At 35.0% G+C, this 5,964-nt stretch overlaps 1 long non-coding RNA gene across 1 annotated transcript; it reads right to left on the bottom strand.

Annotated features, from left to right (window-relative positions):
* Positions 1 to 1,737: 1,737 nt before the first annotated feature.
* LOC121409005 lies at positions 1,738 to 4,941 on the bottom strand. Its single transcript, XR_005969104.1, has 4 exons — positions 4,663 to 4,941; positions 3,450 to 3,534; positions 2,844 to 3,016; positions 1,738 to 2,310 (listed from the first exon to the last, which is right to left on the bottom strand). It is a non-coding gene; the product is annotated as an uncharacterized LOC121409005 (long non-coding RNA).
* Positions 4,942 to 5,964: the final 1,023 nt, after the last annotated feature.

Genomic DNA, 5,964 nt, shown 5'->3' with positions numbered 1-5,964 from the left:
CAAATGAATAATTATTATTGTTAATTATTAGCTGGTATTTTTCTGGTTGCCTGAGTCGAGCTCTACTTGTTTGGCTACCTGGTTTCCCAAACTAGGCCATCAGGTTATCCTTTGGGGTCAATGGAAATTATATTTTTTCCAAGAAAATGCATTAATTGCCCTTTTAATCTCATTCATGCTCCCTAAATGTGCATGTGCCAGGCCAAGCTAGTGTTTTCCTGTTTGCCAGAGTTGAGCACTACTTATAAGGCTACCTGGTTGCCCTAGCTAGGCTGTTGCCCTGGGAATACTTGAAAAGAACACATTTCAACAAAAAACAAGGTGAACCACCAGTCTCGCCTCATATCACAATCAAACTAAAGTGTATGCTACATGATCTTTTGACCTTATTATCCTCTTGGACATGCATATGGTATTTAATCCCCAATGGTTATCTGTACAAAGTGTAAACACAACTGATGCAAAAACAAAGAGCAATTAGAATCGATGACCCCCATGGACACATACGCATATTTTGGGGCATGCAATAAACTTTCTGTGAGCTATCAAAGTTTTAATCTTAAGCATTTGAAATAGACAATTTAAATTATGTGAGAATATTTCACATGAAAAAGTAAATGAGGAATTTGCATTTGATGCGTCCTGATTAAATAGCGTTTTTTTTAATGAAAAAATAATTGAAGATACATGTAGTCTGAAAGAAACTAAATCTGATAAAAGTTCATTTCAAATACTTGTATTCATGTGAAATTCTTAGTAATAATGTGCTCTTTTAACCCTACATGTAAAACCCGGGGGGGGGGGGGCATAGAACTATGGTGGGGGTAGGGTGAATTAACCCCCTCCCTCAACATATTCCACAACTATTCCGCTGTGCGAAATTTTACGACCATTCTACTTGCCGACTTTTTACTTTAAAGTCATGCACATCTTTTGAGATCAAATTTACGATGCATGGGCATGCTGTTGGAAAATTACTCAACTTTACATAAGTGCATGTCAGACCCAAAATTGCTCCAAAACGTGATTTTGTGTACAAAGTCAATGTTGAATTTTCTCATCTTCTTCATATGGACATGATTATTTTTACTTTCACAGGTACTTGATTTCAGCATAATTATGCTTCAAAAAAATGTCCTGCTATAATTTTGGCAAAAAACAAGTTTGAAAAACAAAGATATACATAAGAAATTCATAAAACAATAAAATACATAAGAAATTCATTTTCAATCTAGGATTTTTTTTTCATTTTGATTGTTAACAATGGTATAAAAGTATGATTTATGCAGAAATTTGCATAATTAATTAATGTAAAAGATCTGACGATTTCGGAAAAATTAACCAAACAGTATTGCACATGACATCCCCCACTATTATCATACCAATTTTCAAGGCGTTAATGTGATCATTGGCAGAGATCTCAAGGGAGGTTGATTCAACCCCCCCCCCTGTAAAAAATTGTTAAAAAAGAAGACACAAATAAATAATGAAATTCTTACTTGTACATTACAAAAAATACCTGTTTTAGAGCAAGTCCACTGTACAAAAAAAAAGTTAATGTGAATGGAATAGAGATAAATAAAACGAGCATGACACGGAAAACGTCAAAATAGGATGTAAAATAAGAAATTAATTAATCAAGTGATAAAACAGGTGATATGCAAACAAGTCTATGTCACACACTCACTGTTTCTTCTGTAGAAATATATTATAATGCTTGATTTTTTTACAGAATTCACAATTATGAGAAAACTCTTCATCGAATTGAGTATAGGTTGCCACAATGGCTTTTTACAAAAGTTTCAGGGAGAAATCAAACCATATCTCACCTGTACTTTATACACATTATGAGGGGAAAAAAATCATGATACTAGTATATTACAAAAAGAAACACTGAGTGGAGAACGTCACTTTGTCACTCATTTGCATACTGACCAGGATGTCTGTTTTGTGAAAATAAGCGAAACTTCAAAATGTCAACACTTTCTCATTTTACATCAAATTTTGATGAAATGTTTAGTGTTATGCTCATTGGACTTTTCTGTATTATATCAAAGAAACTTTTTGTTGGGGTGGACTTGCCCTTCAGGAAAGTACAAGGCTTGTTTCCCTCCAGGAATTCTTGTATAGACTTGGGTCCCATCGATCACTCACACAGTTGTTGTTGGGTAGTCTCAATCTCATCTCTGGTTGTTGAAGTTCTCACAAAACCTCTTTTTTCTTGCTATGGCTTGCGAAACATCTTTGATCTCTCACAAACAGATAATTGCAACACTGATGCCTCATCACCACGTATTCCCTGAAATTATCCTGTAAATGAAGATATATTGCCAGAAGTTGCATCTTACTCTGCGTTTTTATTTTTATTTTTTTAAGATGACAAAGAGAAAACAAAATGTAACTATTCTATTGTCTTTACATTGTAAGATTTGAAAAAAAAATGGAATCCTTTAAAAATTACTTTACTGGTCTAAAGGCTAAACCTATCCGTATCCCATAAACATTTGTGTGACAAACATACATTGAGCATAGCCGATGCAATACTTTTTTCAAATAACCAAGATCATGATGCAACCTCTCATATTTTTTTCTTTAATGTAAATTAGGGATTTTGGAAGAATCTGTCCACAATGGATGACAAAACATATAGTTCTAATTTACATTTCTGATTGTATTATCATATGAACAGTTCATTGTAAATTAAAAACAGGCAGTTGCCAAAATTCATTATCACTTTTTACATTGAGTCTTCCTTCTTACAAGAATATCACTAATACTTGCATACACTAGGCCTGTCTTGAGATGTTATTATCATATAACTTTCTTATTAAAAAAATACTTACACCATACAAAAGCAGAATTGTCAATACTTGCAGAAAGGTAGTCTATCACTAGGCCCTTTGTCCCTCTTCAGGCTCAGATCATCTTCAAGCATGTTGATGAGGTAGTGTGTGGTCTCTTTTAAAAAGTTTCCTCCTGTCAACGACTCCTCATTGCAGTTCTTGTTGGCATATTCCTATTGAGTTAGAGTGAGAAGCAGAAGAAAATATTTAAACATTGAAAAAAAAATGTATTCTTAACTACCTTTACTGCGTACTGTCAAAATTAATAGGCCTACCTTTTAAATATGCATATATTTGGTCAAATGACTTTTTTTTGCCCACAACCTAATCAGATTGCCATTCTCATAAAGTTAAATTTAAATTGATCAACTGGATCTACAAATATTTGACATTTAGGCATTATACTCTATGACCATGTGACACAGAATTTAGATCAATTCAGTCACTGTCAGATGTGTACATCAACCAAGATTGAAATTGATCAAAATAAGTGGTTCTTTATCATGACAACAAATTTTATGATAAAAAAGTTTTAGACGGTGACAAAGAAAAAATTTAGAAAATAGACAAAAGTCCACATAGAAACGACAACAAAAATGAACATACCTCTCTTACAATCCTCCTTTAATAGTCTCTCAGGACAGCCTGTGCATGTTAACTTGTAAGATGTTTTCATCCATTCAAAAATTTACTGCAGAAATAAACAAAGTACAGATAGATGATTAAATTAAGCTTTAAAGCCTGTGTATAGCTTTGGTAAAGGATCAATAATGTAATTGATAATCGAATATCATCTAATATGACACTCTTACTGAAGCGTAGAGACCGTTAGATATTTTTCCAACTACACTTCTCTGAGAAAATTTCAAATATTCAAATCTTGGATATATAGCGCCCTCTCTCGGCGATGCTTGTTTTAAATTTAAAAAATGGGCATTCAAGCACTTATCAATTTAGTGATTAGATATCCAAACGTTACAGACAAAGAACATATCTTGAAAGTTTCAGCCCATTCCAAGATTTGGAATATGATTTAACTGAAAGACAAAAACACACAGATATTTTAATTTGATCGGGTGACCCGATCAAGTTAAATTTCAATGTAAAATCGCAAAATTTATCCTGTAAAACACATTTTCATTTCATATCCTCCACATCATAACTGTTATAGGGCATATCCATTCATATTAGCAAGATAAATTATGAAAACAGAAATTATGCACTTACCACGATTATATGGATGATGGTCTAACGAGTGGCAGTTTTCCTGACATCTGGGCACAGACTGGAACCTCAAAAAACGAAAAGTTCTCTCCTTCTGCCCCGTTTCGATCGGCCATTTTGTTACAATTCATAACAAAAATGGTCGATCGAGAAGGGGGTAGAACTAGGAGAAATCTTTACATTTTTTGAGGTTCCAGTCTGTGCCCAGATGTCAGAAAAACTGCCACTCGTTAGAGTCTTAGACCATCATCCATATAATCGTAAGTGCATAATTTGTTTTCATAATTTAGCTTGCTAGATATTTTGACCATAATCTCGACCGCTACGCGGCTGGGAGCCCCCTGGGTTATGCCTTCTCCTGAGCGAGTCGCGTCGGTGGGACAGCTCTTCGTTATAGTTTGACAGGACACAAAACTTCACGCGTGGGACTGGAAAATAACTTGCGTGCGATAATGCTTTTTCCATCCCAAGAACACCGTTCCGCTCTTAATTTTGCATGCATTTACAGCATTAATTATAATATTTCTTCACAAACAAATACATGCAGACGTAGAAAAAAATATTCATTGTCACTATAAAATGGTAAATTACTTACGATGTTCTCAAAGCTCGGCAAATACCGATACTAAGCGCTTCGCTCCTCTTCATTTTGTGCAAAGCTGATTTATCGTCGTCTGTGCACTTGCTCAGCTATGTACCGAAATACTGATCTGTGATTGGTCAATGTGCCTAAAAACCATGGTTTTCCTAAAACCCACGGTTTGAAACCACCTAAAACAGTTGACTCAAAATCATGCCGAAAACCCACGGTTGAAACCATGGTTTCATTTGAAACCACCTTTGTGAATACCAAAATCAGCAAAACCCACGGTTGAAACCATGGTTTCTGCAGAAACCACCTTTGTGAATTCGGGCCATTAGGTTCAATGCGTGATTTAAACTCAAGCTGATTTATTATTGTTCTTACCTAATTAGTATGATGCTTTCCTATCACATTCCATACAAGAATTAAAATAACATATTCAGGCATTATTTCTGTGGGATTTTTTTTTTCAAATACATACGTATACATCACACTGTAATGTTCATGCACAATTTTTTTCATTTGTTAAAACTAAACTGAAGGATAGAAATTGGTTGACTCTGGAGGAGTTCTGTTTGAAGCTCCTTGCTCTGAAGATAATGCTCTTTACACATGTTGACCAGTTTAAAATTGACAATTTTTCCTAATTTCAAAAGAGATTAAGAGAGCAAGAGATTGGAAAAATATAAACTGATACTCTATGCAATGACTTTGCACCTCATTACTTCCTCAATCAATACATAATTATTTGCCAGTAAAGTAACTAAGAGGCCGTTCTCATTAAGCTTTCTAAAACTAGTTTACTGGAAACCTATTCAGAAAACCAGTCAGGAAGATCGCTTTGCTAGCGTTCCCACTTGATCACACTAAAGTGGTTTTCAAAATTACTTCACATAAAGCGATCTTGTTGCTATGGAAACGCTCTCAGTGGGGTGACATGTTTCGTGCAAAATTCAAAATTGCAGAGTAGGCATCCTACACCTGTCGTGTGAAGTAGAGCACTCAAAATGTGCGAAGATCACTTCCCGAATAATGGTTGTGTCCTCACTTACGCTAAAACCAGTTTAACGATGCAAAGCGATCTTGAAAACTACATCGCGAGGTGGTTTTCTGAACCGGTTGGGGAGATCGCTTTAACAGTTCTAACTACGCGTTAAACGAGTTTCCAGTAAACTAGTTTTAGGAAGGTAGCGAGAACGGTGTCTAGGTATAAAGAACGAGATGTTATTCAAATACATGTATGGGGGTTCCTTTGTGGACAAGTCTATGAGTCACCAGAGTGGTATTTGTATACAATGCACTCCAGACATTGAC

The sequence above is a fragment of the Lytechinus variegatus genome, chromosome 2 (genome assembly GCF_018143015.1).
Source record: "Lytechinus variegatus isolate NC3 chromosome 2, Lvar_3.0, whole genome shotgun sequence".
Lineage (NCBI taxonomy): Eukaryota > Metazoa > Echinodermata > Echinoidea > Temnopleuroida > Toxopneustidae > Lytechinus > Lytechinus variegatus.
This window is presented reverse-complemented; position numbering and strand designations above follow the sequence as displayed.